We start from the raw sequence: 15256 nt of genomic DNA on the forward strand, positions 1-15256 counted from the left end.
TGTCTGATGTTTGGTTATTGATGTGTCTGACAGAAATTGTGTTTGGTTTTGTTGATTTCTTGTTTCATATATTTTCTTATTTATGCTGATAAATCTCTTTTCGTTGCAACCTACCAAGCTGCCTATGTCCTCCGTTTCATTTGTCACGGCTTTGAGCCGGTCGTGACAATAGCGACCACGGGGTCATTTAGAAAACGGCCGTGGTCGAGTGCCCCCAAAAGCCTGTCGTCCCTGAAGGAAAACTCAGAACTTTGCGAAACCAGGCGAGCGCACGCAACACCCGATTCCATAAAAGGGGCGTGCAAACACACACGGAGCCACAGACAACGCTACGACTGTTAGAAACCACAGGTTCTCTCGGCACCACCTAATCTTCTTTCAACCAGTATGTCCAGGGGAGAGCGCGAACGCAGTCCCCCACTACCATAAATTATGCAGTCGAGATTCCCACATTTGGGGAATTCGCAGGGGTCAGCACAACCGGAGTGCAATGGCCGAGCCTCGCCCTGGGTGAACCACCTTCCTGATCATGGTGTCTCCCCTGCCAGGTAAGTATGAGTCCCCAGGCCTCCAGTCAGAGGCTACCCTATCCCTCTTTGCCGTCCTCATCAACGGTGACCCCCTCCCCCACCCCAAGCAAAGGAAGGGCGTGTCCCTTCCATTACTTGACTGCGATTTCCGTGACCATGCCTTCAAGCCGGCAAACTGCCAAGCACCTACAGGTGCTGGTCGTATGATTAGAATGTCATCAAAAAGTTGATTTCTTTCACTAATTCCTTTCAAAAAGTCAAACTTGTATATTATGTACATTGCACACAGACTGATATATTTCAAATGTTTATTTCTTTTAATTTTGATGATTATAACTGACAACTAAGGAAAATCCCAAATCCGGTATCTCAGCAAATTTAGAATATTACTTAAGACCAATACAAAGAAAGGATTTTTAGAAATCTTGGCCAACTGAAAACTATAAACATGAAAAGTATGAGCGTGTGCAGCACTCAATACTTAGTTGGGGCTCCTTTTGCCTGAATTACTGCAGCAATGCGGCGTGGCATGGAGTCGATCGGTCTGTGGCACTGCTCAGGTGTTATGAGAGCCCAGGTTGCTCTGATAGTGGCCTTCAGCTCTTCTTAATTGTTGGGTCTGGCATATGGCATCTTCCTCTTCACAATACCCCGTAGATTTTCTATGGGGTTAAGGTCAGGCGAGTTTGCTGGCCAATTAAGAACAGGGATACCATGGTCCTTAAACCGGGTACTGGTAGCTTTGGCACTGTGTGCAGGTGCCAAGTCCTGTTGGGAAATGAAATCTGCATCTCCATAAAGTTGGTCAGCAGCAGGAAGCATGAAGTGCTCTAAAACTTCCTGGTATACGGCTGCGTTGACCTTGGACCTCAGAAAACACAGTGGGCCAACACCAGCAGATGACATGGCACCCCAAACCATCACTGACTGTGGAAACTTTAGGCTGGCCCTCAAGCGACGTGGATTGTGTGCCTCTCCTCTCTTCCTCCAGACTCTGGGACCCCGATTTCCAAAGGAAATGCCAAATTGACTTTCATCAAAGAACGTAACTTTGGACCACTCAGCAGCAGTCCAGTCCTTTTTGTCGAGGCGCCTCTGACGCTGTCTGTTGTTCAAGAGTGGCTTGACACAAGGAACGAGACAGCTGAAAACCATGTCTTGCATACGTCTGTGCGTAGGGGTTCTTGAAGCACTGACTCCAGCTGCAGTCCACTCTTTGTGAATCTCCCCCACATTTTTGAATGGGTTCTGTTTCACAGTCCTCTCCAGGGTGCGGTTATCCCTATTGCTAGTACACTTTTTTTTCTACCACATCTTTTCCTTCCCTTCGCCTCTCTATTAATGTGCTTGGACACAGAGCTCTGCGAACAGCCAGCCTCTTTTGCAATGACCTTTTGTGTCTTGGCCTCCTTGTGCAAGGTGTCAGTGGTCGTCTTTTGGACAACTGTCAAGTCAGCAGTCTTCCCCATGACTGTGTAGCCTACAGAACTAGACTGAGAGACCATTTAAAGGCCTTTGCAGGTGTTTTGAGTTAATTAGCTGATAAGAGTGTGTGGCACCAGGTGTCTTCAATATTGAACCTTTTCACAATATTCTAATTTTCTGAGATAGTGACTTTGGGATTTTCCATAGTTGTCAGCTATACTCATCAAAATGAAAAGAAATAAACATGTGAAACCTCTCAGTCTGTGTGTAATGAATGAATATGATATATACAAGTTTCACTTTTTGAAAGGAATTAGTGAAATAAATCAACTTTTTGATGACATTCTAATTATATGACCAGCACCTGTACACGAGCTGCGGTCCTTTAGACCAGTGGTTCCCATCAGTCAGGCGTGTTTGATTAGATGTCTCCCTGATCAAACACACCCGATCCAACTCATCAGCTCGTTGGTAAAGACTCCAAGACCTCAGACGGGCGCATCAGACAAGAGTGACATTCAAGACGTGCAGTGCTGGTTTGGGAACCGCTGCTTTGGAACAACGGCGACCGTTTCATAAGGGTGCGAGACGGTGCCACCCTGCCAGCCACCCCACCGCAGGTACATAGAGACTCCTTGTGAAGCTCCAGCGACATTCCCTCTGCTATTAACCACAACGATTTGCAGTCCCCCAAAAGGGGAAGCACACCGTTCCTGGAGACACTGCAATACCAGGTCGATGCGTGGAGTGGACGGAGCAAGCCCCGGTTCCGGCTCCATGAGCCAAAAATCCATTTAATATGTAGTCCCCAGATAGGGGACGTATCAGATATTAAACTGATAAGAACAGATACTACACTTGATCTTAGCCAAAAGGCCGAGAAGCGATGCCGTTGCCAAGCAGTGGGGGCAGAGCCGGCAAAGGCGACGCCCATCTGGGCCGCGGTGGGTTTCGTACTTTGCCTCTAGGACCACTGCTGTCGATCAGATCGTTTGTTAAATAGTGGAGATGATTTGAAACAACCTGCTTTCGCGAACTGGTCCTAGGTTTTTCCATCGACCTCCACAAAAGCACCGCAGTACAATTCTCTGGACTCCCTAGGTCGTTCTTGATCAGGAGGGGGGGAAAAAAAAAAAAGCTCAACTTTAACATTTGGATAGTGTGACGAGTCCCTCGTTCTTCCTGCTACGGCCGGCCAGTGGGTGTGGCTGGGAGACTCATCAAGTGAACCATGTACACCCGTGCTTCCCTCTATAAAGCTTGGGCTTTGTTTGGCGTGGTGTGTTGCTTGCTCCTGGGTGCTTTGGTTTTGATTTTGGTCTTTGTTTATTTTGAGTTCCTTATTCATTTAAATGTGGTTCTGTCTGATGTTTGGTTATTGATGTGTCTGACAGAAATTGTGTTTGGTTTTGTTGATTTCTTGTTTCATATATTTTCTTATTTATGCTGATAAATCTCTTTTCGTTGCAACCTACCAAGCTGCCTATGTCCTCCGTTTCATTTGTCACGGCTTTGAGCCGGTCGTGACAATAGCGACCACGGGGTCATTTAGAAAACGGCCGTGGTCGAGTGCCCCCAAAAGCCTGTCGTCCCTGAAGGAAAACTCAGAACTTTGCGAAACCAGGCGAGCGCACGCAACACCCGATTCCATAAAAGGGGCGTGCAAACACACACGGAGCCACAGACAACGCTACGACTGTTAGAAACCACAGGTTCTCTCGGCACCACCTAATCTTCTTTCAACCAGTATGTCCAGGGGAGAGCGCGAACGCAGTCCCCCACTACCATAAATTATGCAGTCGAGATTCCCACATTTGGGGAATTCGCAGGGGTCAGCACAACCGGAGTGCAATGGCCGAGCCTCGCCCTGGGTGAACCACCTTCCTGATCATGGTGTCTCCCCTGCCAGGTAAGTATGAGTCCCCAGGCCTCCAGTCAGAGGCTACCCTATCCCTCTTTGCCGTCCTCATCAACGGTGACCCCCTCCCCCACCCCAAGCAAAGGAAGGGCGTGTCCCTTCCATTACTTGACTGCGATTTCCGTGACCATGCCTTCAAGCCGGCAAACTGCCAAGCACCTACAGGTGCTGGTCGTATGATTAGAATGTCATCAAAAAGTTGATTTCTTTCACTAATTCCTTTCAAAAAGTCAAACTTGTATATTATGTACATTGCACACAGACTGATATATTTCAAATGTTTATTTCTTTTAATTTTGATGATTATAACTGACAACTAAGGAAAATCCCAAATCCGGTATCTCAGCAAATTTAGAATATTACTTAAGACCAATACAAAGAAAGGATTTTTAGAAATCTTGGCCAACTGAAAACTATAAACATGAAAAGTATGAGCGTGTGCAGCACTCAATACTTAGTTGGGGCTCCTTTTGCCTGAATTACTGCAGCAATGCGGCGTGGCATGGAGTCGATCGGTCTGTGGCACTGCTCAGGTGTTATGAGAGCCCAGGTTGCTCTGATAGTGGCCTTCAGCTCTTCTTAATTGTTGGGTCTGGCATATGGCATCTTCCTCTTCACAATACCCCGTAGATTTTCTATGGGGTTAAGGTCAGGCGAGTTTGCTGGCCAATTAAGAACAGGGATACCATGGTCCTTAAACCGGGTACTGGTAGCTTTGGCACTGTGTGCAGGTGCCAAGTCCTGTTGGGAAATGAAATCTGCATCTCCATAAAGTTGGTCAGCAGCAGGAAGCATGAAGTGCTCTAAAACTTCCTGGTATACGGCTGCGTTGACCTTGGACCTCAGAAAACACAGTGGGCCAACACCAGCAGATGACATGGCACCCCAAACCATCACTGACTGTGGAAACTTTAGGCTGGCCCTCAAGCGACGTGGATTGTGTGCCTCTCCTCTCTTCCTCCAGACTCTGGGACCCCGATTTCCAAAGGAAATGCCAAATTGACTTTCATCAGAGAACGTAACTTTGGACCACTCAGCAGCAGTCCAGTCCTTTTTGTCGAGGCGCCTCTGACGCTGTCTGTTGTTCAAGAGTGGCTTGACACAAGGAACGAGACAGCTGAAAACCATGTCTTGCATACGTCTGTGCGTAGGGGTTCTTGAAGCACTGACTCCAGCTGCAGTCCACTCTTTGTGAATCTCCCCCACATTTTTGAATGGGTTCTGTTTCACAGTCCTCTCCAGGGTGCGGTTATCCCTATTGCTAGTACACTTTTTTTCTACCACATCTTTTCCTTCCCTTCGCCTCTCTATTAATGTGCTTGGACACAGAGCTCTGCGAACAGCCAGCCTCTTTTGCAATGACCTTTTGTGTCTTGGCCTCCTTGTGCAAGGTGTCAGTGGTCGTCTTTTGGACAACTGTCAAGTCAGCAGTCTTCCCCATGACTGTGTAGCCTACAGAACTAGACTGAGAGACCATTTAAAGGCCTTTGCAGGTGTTTTGAGTTAATTAGCTGATAAGAGTGTGTGGCACCAGGTGTCTTCAATATTGAACCTTTTCACAATATTCTAATTTTCTGAGATAGTGACTTTGGGATTTTCCATAGTTGTCAGCTATACTCATCAAAATGAAAAGAAATAAACATGTGAAACCTCTCAGTCTGTGTGTAATGAATGAATATGATATATACAAGTTTCACTTTTTGAAAGGAATTAGTGAAATAAATCAACTTTTTGATGACATTCTAATTATATGACCAGCACCTGTACACGAGCTGCGGTCCTTTAGACCAGTGGTTCCCATCAGTCAGGCGTGTTTGATTAGATGTCTCCCTGATCAAACACACCCGATCCAACTCATCAGCTCGTTGGTAAAGACTCCAAGACCTCAGACGGGCGCATCAGACAAGAGTGACATTCAAGACGTGCAGTGCTGGTTTGGGAACCGCTGCTTTGGAACAACGGCGACCGTTTCATAAGGGTGCGAGACGGTGCCACCCTGCCAGCCACCCCACCGCAGGTACATAGAGACTCCTTGTGAAGCTCCAGCGACATTCCCTCTGCTATTAACCACAACGATTTGCAGTCCCCCAAAAGGGGAAGCACACCGTTCCTGGAGACACTGCAATACCAGGTCGATGCGTGGAGTGGACGGAGCAAGCCCCGGTTCCGGCTCCATGAGCCAAAAATCCATTTAATATGTAGTCCCCAGATAGGGGACGTATCAGATATTAAACTGATAAGAACAGATTTTTTTTTTTTTTTTTTTTTTTGAAAAGTTTTATTGTCACCATTTTCAATCTTTCACTTTTTCACACACATTTTCATTTTCGAGCACACATTTTTTTTTTTTTTTTTTTTTTTTTAAAACAAGCAATAATAAGTAACGTCAGCCATTGTGTTTTGTCTTGTTTGTTTCAAGTCCATTTTGTGTGTGTGTTAAAATGTGTGGGCATCTTAAAAGTAAAATACAAAATTTAAAACAAGCATCTCGTTCTTTTTTCTCTAATAAAATCCAATTTCATTTGATAAAACACAATAAAAACAACAATTAATAGCCTTTAAAAGTCCTCTGTTGTGCAAAACCGGGGGTGAGTCCTTAGCAAATTAGTCTTCACCCCACTCTCCAGAACAGGCACGTGAGATGCCACTTCATGGGCTCAGCGGAGATCCCCTCTCCTCCGGCCCGCTGGCCCGCTGTTCCCGTAGCCAGATTGGTGAGGGTGCATCTACGGGCGGCCAGGGCTGTTGGCGGCCGGGACCCTCTCCGTGCGACCCCGGCCCCCCCGTCCGAATATCGTCGTCCGGTACCCCTGCAGCATTGATGTTACCTTTAGCTCGCATGCATGGAGGGTCACCGTAACGCCCTTCCCTACCAGCAGGTTTCTGGTGGCCCAGATGGCATCCTTGATGACATTGAGGGTGAGCCAGAGCGAGGTGAATTTCTGTGCCGTCAAGTCCTTCAAGCCCCGGCCCACCCCAAGGATGGCGAGCTGGTACCCGAACTGGGCCCCACCCGCTGGTAGGCACGGGAAATACAGGGGGCCGGTTTTGGCCCACAGGTCCCGCGCAGCGCCGCACTCCCAGAGCAGGTGGTGGACGGTCTCCGGGGAATTGCAGCCGGACCGAGGGCAGGTGGGGTTTTTGGCCATGCTTCTGGAGTGCATAACTGCCCTGACCGGGAGGATCTCATGAGCCACCATCCACGATAAGTCCTTGTGCCTGTTCTGGAGAGCGGGGTGAGCAGCGTTCCTCCAAACTTGTTTGGCCTCACGTAATGTGAGGCCTGGAACTGGACTCACCGGTTCCCGGTCCTGCACAAGAGAGACAAGATGCTTGTGATTAGTTAAAATGGTGACATCTTCACTTTCTAAAAAGTATTTCTTTAAAAACTTTTTTATAAAACTGTACTCTTTAGGCAAGTTAAAAGACACTGGGGTTTTCAAGTCCACTGGTAAAATTTTCAATGTTCTTAGGTAAGACCCCATCCAAAATCGCGCCATTGCAGCCGTCTTGTTTTCTTTGGATGGGGTCATGGCATAACTAATGTGCAGGGCGGTGAAGCGGCTGCCTAAAAACAGGTGGGGGTCTGGGAGGCCTTTTCCACCATTCTCCGGCCTTTTCTTCACGATCTCCCTCTTCAGGCGCTCCCACTTAGACCCCCACAGGAAATAAAACACCGCCCTCTCCAGCTCCGCAAGGAATCGCCGAGGGGGACTAAAAACAGAACAGACAAGTAAAATTAGAGGTAAAATCACAGATTTAAAAATTAAAACCTTGCCCTCAAACGTCAACTGTCTTAGTCCCCAAAACCCCAGTCTTTGCCTAACTTTCCCTAACATGTCAGTCCAGTTTCCCCGTCCTCCACCCTCGCTGTCAAATTTTACTCCTAAAACTTTAAAATCGTTGTCTTTAAAAGTCAAGTCGAGTTCACCTGTGTCTATGTCTCCCCACGGCCCGAAGAGCTGGGCCTCGGACTTGTTCCTGTTAAGCTTAGCGCCCGAGGCCCGACCGTACCAGTCAGTCAAGTCCAAAGCTCTTCGTATGGATAAAACGTCCGTGGCTAAAAGAGTTACGTCGTCCATGTATAAAACACAGGTCGCCGTCAGTCCACCCGTCCCAGGCACGTCCAGTCCTTTGATCCATTTATCCCTTCTCAAGATCTGTGCCAGTGGCTCAATACAAGCCACATACAAAAGAGGAGATAAAGGACATCCTTGACGGACACCACTGTGGATATTCACAGATTTGGAAAGATGCCCGTTTACAAGGATTTTGCTGACTGTTCCCTTGTACAGCAGTCCCACCCAGGCTATAAATCTCTCTGGAAACCCCATTTTTTGCAGTACCTGAAAAAGGTACTGGTGCGAGACTCGGTCAAATGCTTTTTCAAAGTCTAAATTTAGCACCACTAGCCGAATATTTCTGTCTCTCGCATAACAGATGGAGTCTCTAATCAACACTAGGCTGTCTGTTATCTTCCTCCCTGGTACGGCACAGGCTTGATCCGGGTGGATCACGTCTTCTAAAACAGTCGACATTCGTTTGGCTAAAATTTTACTAAAAAGTTTGCAGTCAACATTTAAAAGAGAAATAGGTCGCCAATTCTTTAAGTCAGTCTTGTCTCCTTTTTTTCCCAGAAGCGTCACTATCCCTATTCTAAAGCTGTCAGGGAGTCTGTCGAGTGTGTCAAACTCTTTAAAAACTGTGAGTAAGTCGTGTGCTAAAATATCCCAAAACGTCACATAAAACTCTAGGGGTAGTCCGTCTAGTCCTGGGGATTTTCCCCGCTTAAAACCTCTAAGAGCTTCTTGCATTTCTAAAATAGTAAAATCTTGGGATAAAAGCGTGTGTTGTCCCTCCAACTTTTTCTCTATAAAAGACAACACTTCTTTTAAAATCTCACTGTTTGTTCCCTTAATACTGTATAAGTCCTCATAAAATGTTTCTATTTCATTTAAAATTTCCTTTGTCGTGTTTGACTCCCTCCCTCCTGTTTTTAAAGTTGTGATTGCCCCTCCCCGCGTTATGACCTTTTTAAAAAAGTACCTGGTACATTTTTCACCTTCCTCAATATCTCTTTCTTTACTTCTTAAAATAATTCCTTTGTTTTTTATTGTAGAACAGGTTGACATTTCTCTTTTTACTTCTTTTATTTCTTCACTAAAATCAAAACCATTATTAAAAAGATTAAAATACCTCTGTAATCGCTTCTGCAGCCCCATCATGCGGTTTTCTTCCTTTTTCTTTTTTTCCTTCCCTATCTTACTAAAAAACTCTTTTGTCCGTCCTTTAACCATCTCCCACCATTGTGCTCGTGTCTCATAGAAGTCTTGGAGAGTTTGCCATTGGCTAAACTGCTCCCTGTATTTTCTAACTACCTCCTCATCCTCTAACAGGGAGCAGTTTAGCTTCCACAAACCTCCACCTACCGTCACACCAACAGGAAGTGATAGAGTGCAGGACAGCATGGAGTGATCTGAAAAAAAGAGGGGGGTTAATCTAGCATCGGTTGGCGGGAAGTCACGTGTAAAAACATAGTCTATTCGAGAGGCTCTGGTACCATCACCATTAAACCAGGTGTAGCCCGCCTCTCTTTGATGCATTGTTCTAAAACAGTCAACTAATTTAAAATCTTTGACTAAACCTTGTAATAAAACCGATGTCTTGTCCACCCTAAAATCCTCTGTTGCCCTTTTCCTGTCTTTCTGAGTTAAAACACAATTAAAATCCCCTGCCACAACTAAGGGGACTCTGCCTAGCATGTGGGGCTGCAAGTCTTCTAAAAGTTCATACCTCTCGTTTTTTTCTGTAAAACCATATACATTAAGAACATTAAAATCTCTACCTAAAAAAGTCAGTTTTGCAAGAGTTGCCCGCCCGTCTCTCACCACTGTGCTACCCTTCACCAAGATATGGGGGTTATTAATTAAAATTGCAACACCATCGTTCTTGTTAGAATTTGACCCACTCCAAATGGAAGGGCCTTGAGTCCACAACTCCTCCCACCTCCTGTAACTTGTTAAAAAAGGTAAAGCACATTCTTGTAATAAAACGACATCTGACTTAAAAGACTTTAAAAAGGATAAAATGCTCTGTGCTCGTAAGATGGACTTCACACTTCTCACATTGATAGTGGAGAAAGTGAGTGCCATGAGCAGAATTAAAAGGTATGAACTTATCTTTTGTCTTGAGATTAAAAGGGAAACAGAATTACAGAGGCAGACATTAAAAACGGATTAAAATCATGTGTTGAACTGTGTCACTAGCTCCTATCTTAACCCAGGGGGCCCGGGATCAGGAGGGCAAGTGCCTGATTCCTCAAGAGCCACAGAGGGAAACTCTTGTGACTCTTTCGGTGTCGATGTTCTTAGCTTTATGTGCAAAAAGGACACTTCATTGGGGGATTCTGAGGGCCACATACGATCCAGATCTTCCGAGGGGGAACTATCTGGATGATGCGTTACCCTCAGCTTTTTCTCCTTTTCAAATAATGGAGATCCCGCAGGCCTTTTCTGCACCTGAGCATTTGGGAGTGTACAATCAGTCTCACTCCCACTTGAAACAGTTTGGAGGGAGGAATCGGTCTCCTCCTCACTCTCTGTTTCTTGGACTTTTCTGTCAGGGGAGGAGGGGACTTCCTCTCCCACCATGTCTGACTTTGCCTCTTTGGCCGCCCCACTTCCTCCTTCCTGTCCAGTCCCTGAGGTTGGCTGGAAATTCAAATTTCCCGCCAAAACCTCAGGCCCCGCCTCCTTGTCTCTTTGTTCCTCCATTTCCTCTTTTTGTGGGGCGGCCATCTTGTTTCCTTTCAACTTGTTGGCAAAACTCTTAGGGCAGTCTCTGTAGAGATGGTTTGTTTCTCCACAAAGATTGCACCGTCTGCCATTGGTACAATCATCAAAACTGTGACCAATTTCTCTACACTTCCCACATACTAACTCTTGGCATGCTTCAGCGAGATGCCCAACTCTGCCACACTTCCTGCACAGTTTAGGCATTCCTTGATAATGTATGTAGCCTCTGTTCTCTCCAAGCACAATCATGGAAGGCAGATGTTTCAGGCCCTGGTAGCCCCCAGCGTCTTCCCATTGTTTAATGGGAATTCGCCAGGAGCATGTCCAGATGCCATCTTCATCTAACACTTTGACAGGCTGGCCTCGAACAGTGCAAAATCTACCCAACCAGACACAAATATCATCTCCAGTCACTGTTTCATTAAACATCCTGACAATCACAGTTTTAAGTGTGTTATCCGATAGTTTCTCCACAGTGAACATGGAGAACTGGGCTTTAACTGAATCAAACCTTTGCCAAAAGTCATTAAGAAGGGCAGCAGTTTTAAAACTTACATCAAATCCTTTGTTCTGAGGCAGAGTCATCAAACAATTTAAATCATCACATTTAAAAGCTAAGGTCTTTTGGATCAGCTTCCTGGAAAAGTCCATGCGGGACATTCCCAGGAGCTTCCCCTCAACCTCCCTAAATAAAAAGCGAACGCTGTGGTGCCTCCGCACGCCGGCACGGGCAGCCGACATGATGGAGACACCAACAGCCTAAAAACCTTAAAACAACAATAAATACAACAATAAATAACCAAATAAATAACTAAAAGACCTTACCTTAAAACTTGTTGGAGCTTGAAGCAGCAGATTTCAATATACCTCTCAAAAGTTGTGCGACTCGGGATATAAAAGATCTCGAGCCAAGTAACCTCCAAGAGGCGATCGCAGTCTCAACCGTCCAACCAGACACTTGATCTTAGCCAAAAGGCCGAGAAGCGATGCCGTTGCCAAGCAGTGGGGGCAGAGCCGGCAAAGGCGACGCCCATCTGGGCCGCGGTGGGTTTCGTACTTTGCCTCTAGGACCACTGCTGTCGATCAGATCGTTTGTTAAATAGTGGAGATGATTTGAAACAACCTGCTTTCGCGAACTGGTCCTAGGTTTTTCCATCGACCTCCACAAAAGCACCGCAGTACAATTCTCTGGACTCCCTAGGTCGTTCTTGATCAGGAGGGGGGGGGAAAAAAAAGCTCAACTTTAACATTTGGATAGTGTGACGAGTCCCTCGTTCTTCCTGCTACGGCCGGCCAGTGGGTGTGGCTGGGAGACTCATCAAGTGAACCATGTACACCCGTGCTTCCCTCTATAAAGCTTGGGCTTTGTTTGGCGTGGTGTGTTGCTTGCTCCTGGGTGCTTTGGTTTTGATTTTGGTCTTTGTTTATTTTGAGTTCCTTATTCATTTAAATGTGGTTCTGTCTGATGTTTGGTTATTGATGTGTCTGACAGAAATTGTGTTTGGTTTTGTTGATTTCTGGTTTCATATATTTTCTTATTTATGCTGATAAATCTCTTTTCGTTGCAACCTACCAAGCTGCCTATGTCCTCCGTTTCATTTGTCACGGCTTTGAGCCGGTCGTGACAATAGCGACCACGGGGTCATTTAGAAAACGGCCGTGGTCGAGTGCCCCCAAAAGCCTGTCGTCCCTGAAGGAAAACTCAGAACTTTGCGAAACCAGGCGAGCGCACGCAACACCCGATTCCATAAAAGGGGCGTGCAAACACACACGGAGCCACAGACAACGCTACGACTGTTAGAAACCACAGGTTCTCTCGGCACCACCTAATCTTCTTTCAACCAGTATGTCCAGGGGAGAGCGCGAACGCAGTCCCCCACTACCATAAATTATGCAGTCGAGATTCCCACATTTGGGGAATTCGCAGGGGTCAGCACAACCGGAGTGCAATGGCCGAGCCTCGCCCTGGGTGAACCACCTTCCTGATCATGGTGTCTCCCCTGCCAGGTAAGTATGAGTCCCCAGGCCTCCAGTCAGAGGCTACCCTATCCCTCTTTGCCGTCCTCATCAACGGTGACCCCCTCCCCCACCCCAAGCAAAGGAAGGGCGTGTCCCTTCCATTACTTGACTGCGATTTCCGTGACCATGCCTTCAAGCCGGCAAACTGCCAAGCACCTACAGGTGCTGGTCGTATGATTAGAATGTCATCAAAAAGTTGATTTCTTTCACTAATTCCTTTCAAAAAGTCAAACTTGTATATTATGTACATTGCACACAGACTGATATATTTCAAATGTTTATTTCTTTTAATTTTGATGATTATAACTGACAACTAAGGAAAATCCCAAATCCGGTATCTCAGCAAATTTAGAATATTACTTAAGACCAATACAAAGAAAGGATTTTTAGAAATCTTGGCCAACTGAAAACTATAAACATGAAAAGTATGAGCGTGTGCAGCACTCAATACTTAGTTGGGGCTCCTTTTGCCTGAATTACTGCAGCAATGCGGCGTGGCATGGAGTCGATCGGTCTGTGGCACTGCTCAGGTGTTATGAGAGCCCAGGTTGCTCTGATAGTGGCCTTCAGCTCTTCTTAATTGTTGGGTCTGGCATATGGCATCTTCCTCTTCACAATACCCCGTAGATTTTCTATGGGGTTAAGGTCAGGCGAGTTTGCTGGCCAATTAAGAACAGGGATACCATGGTCCTTAAACCGGGTACTGGTAGCTTTGGCACTGTGTGCAGGTGCCAAGTCCTGTTGGGAAATGAAATCTGCATCTCCATAAAGTTGGTCAGCAGCAGGAAGCATGAAGTGCTCTAAAACTTCCTGGTATACGGCTGCGTTGACCTTGGACCTCAGAAAACACAGTGGGCCAACACCAGCAGATGACATGGCACCCCAAACCATCACTGACTGTGGAAACTTTAGGCTGGCCCTCAAGCGACGTGGATTGTGTGCCTCTCCTCTCTTCCTCCAGACTCTGGGACCCCGATTTCCAAAGGAAATGCCAAATTGACTTTCATCAGAGAACGTAACTTTGGACCACTCAGCAGCAGTCCAGTCCTTTTTGTCGAGGCGCCTCTGACGCTGTCTGTTGTTCAAGAGTGGCTTGACACAAGGAACGAGACAGCTGAAAACCATGTCTTGCATACGTCTGTGCGTAGGGGTTCTTGAAGCACTGACTCCAGCTGCAGTCCACTCTTTGTGAATCTCCCCCACATTTTTGAATGGGTTCTGTTTCACAGTCCTCTCCAGGGTGCGGTTATCCCTATTGCTAGTACACTTTTTTTCTACCACATCTTTTCCTTCCCTTCGCCTCTCTATTAATGTGCTTGGACACAGAGCTCTGCGAACAGCCAGCCTCTTTTGCAATGACCTTTTGTGTCTTGGCCTCCTTGTGCAAGGTGTCAGTGGTCGTCTTTTGGACAACTGTCAAGTCAGCAGTCTTCCCCATGACTGTGTAGCCTACAGAACTAGACTGAGAGACCATTTAAAGGCCTTTGCAGGTGTTTTGAGTTAATTAGCTGATAAGAGTGTGTGGCACCAGGTGTCTTCAATATTGAACCTTTTCACAATATTCTAATTTTCTGAGATAGTGACTTTGGGATTTTCCATAGTTGTCAGCTATACTCATCAAAATGAAAAGAAATAAACATGTGAAACCTCTCAGTCTGTGTGTAATGAATGAATATGATATATACAAGTTTCACTTTTTGAAAGGAATTAGTGAAATAAATCAACTTTTTGATGACATTCTAATTATATGACCAGCACCTGTACACGAGCTGCGGTCCTTTAGACCAGTGGTTCCCATCAGTCAGGCGTGTTTGATTAGATGTCTCCCTGATCAAACACACCCGATCCAACTCATCAGCTCGTTGGTAAAGACTCCAAGACCTCAGACGGGCGCATCAGACAAGAGTGACATTCAAGACGTGCAGTGCTGGTTTGGGAACCGCTGCTTTGGAACAACGGCGACCGTTTCATAAGGGTGCGAGACGGTGCCACCCTGCCAGCCACCCCACCGCAGGTACATAGAGACTCCTTGTGAAGCTCCAGCGACATTCCCTCTGCTATTAACCACAACGATTTGCAGTCCCCCAAAAGGGGAAGCACACCGTTCCTGGAGACACTGCAATACCAGGTCGATGCGTGGAGTGGACGGAGCAAGCCCCGGTTCCGGCTCCATGAGCCAAAAATCCATTTAATATGTAGTCCCCAGATAGGGGACGTATCAGATATTAAACTGATAAGAACAGATACTACACTTGATCTTAGCCAAAAGGCCGAGAAGCGATGCCGTTGCCAAGCAGTGGGGGCAGAGCCGGCAAAGGCGACGCCCATCTGGGCCGCGGTGGGTTTCGTACTTTGCCTCTAGGACCACTGCTGTCGATCAGATCGTTTGTTAAATAGTGGAGATGATTTGAAACAACCTGCTTTCGCGAACTGGTCCTAGGTTTTTCCATCGACCTCCACAAAAGCACCGCAGTACAATTCTCTGGACTCCCTAGGTCGTTCTTGATCAGGAGGGGGGGAAAAAAAAAAAGCTCAACTTTAACATTTGGATAGTGTGACGAGTCCCTCGT

At 46.5% G+C, this 15256-nt stretch overlaps 6 non-coding genes across 6 annotated transcripts; all 6 read right to left on the bottom strand.

The window, feature by feature from the left end:
* Positions 1–392: 392 nt before the first annotated feature.
* LOC137009950 (U1 spliceosomal RNA) lies at positions 393–556 on the bottom strand. The gene has a single exon (XR_010893035.1). It is a non-coding gene; the product is annotated as a U1 spliceosomal RNA (small nuclear RNA).
* Positions 557–2652: 2096 nt separating this feature from the next.
* On the bottom strand, positions 2653–2843 carry LOC137010119 (U2 spliceosomal RNA). Its single transcript, XR_010893195.1, has one exon. It is a non-coding gene; the product is annotated as a U2 spliceosomal RNA (small nuclear RNA).
* An 865-nt stretch (positions 2844–3708) lies between these two features.
* LOC137009951 (U1 spliceosomal RNA) lies at positions 3709–3872 on the bottom strand. The gene has a single exon (XR_010893036.1). It is a non-coding gene; the product is annotated as a U1 spliceosomal RNA (small nuclear RNA).
* A 2095-nt stretch (positions 3873–5967) lies between these two features.
* Positions 5968–6153, bottom strand: LOC137010245 (U2 spliceosomal RNA). Its single transcript, XR_010893298.1, has one exon. It is a non-coding gene; the product is annotated as a U2 spliceosomal RNA (small nuclear RNA).
* Positions 6154–12518: 6365 nt separating this feature from the next.
* LOC137009952 (U1 spliceosomal RNA) lies at positions 12519–12682 on the bottom strand. The gene has a single exon (XR_010893037.1). It is a non-coding gene; the product is annotated as a U1 spliceosomal RNA (small nuclear RNA).
* A 2095-nt stretch (positions 12683–14777) lies between these two features.
* LOC137010122 (U2 spliceosomal RNA) lies at positions 14778–14968 on the bottom strand. The gene has a single exon (XR_010893197.1). It is a non-coding gene; the product is annotated as a U2 spliceosomal RNA (small nuclear RNA).
* Between the last annotated feature and the right edge of the window lie 288 nt (positions 14969–15256).

This window comes from Chanodichthys erythropterus, chromosome 20 (assembly GCF_024489055.1).
Source record: "Chanodichthys erythropterus isolate Z2021 chromosome 20, ASM2448905v1, whole genome shotgun sequence".
In the NCBI taxonomy this organism is placed as follows: domain Eukaryota; kingdom Metazoa; phylum Chordata; class Actinopteri; order Cypriniformes; family Xenocyprididae; genus Chanodichthys; species Chanodichthys erythropterus.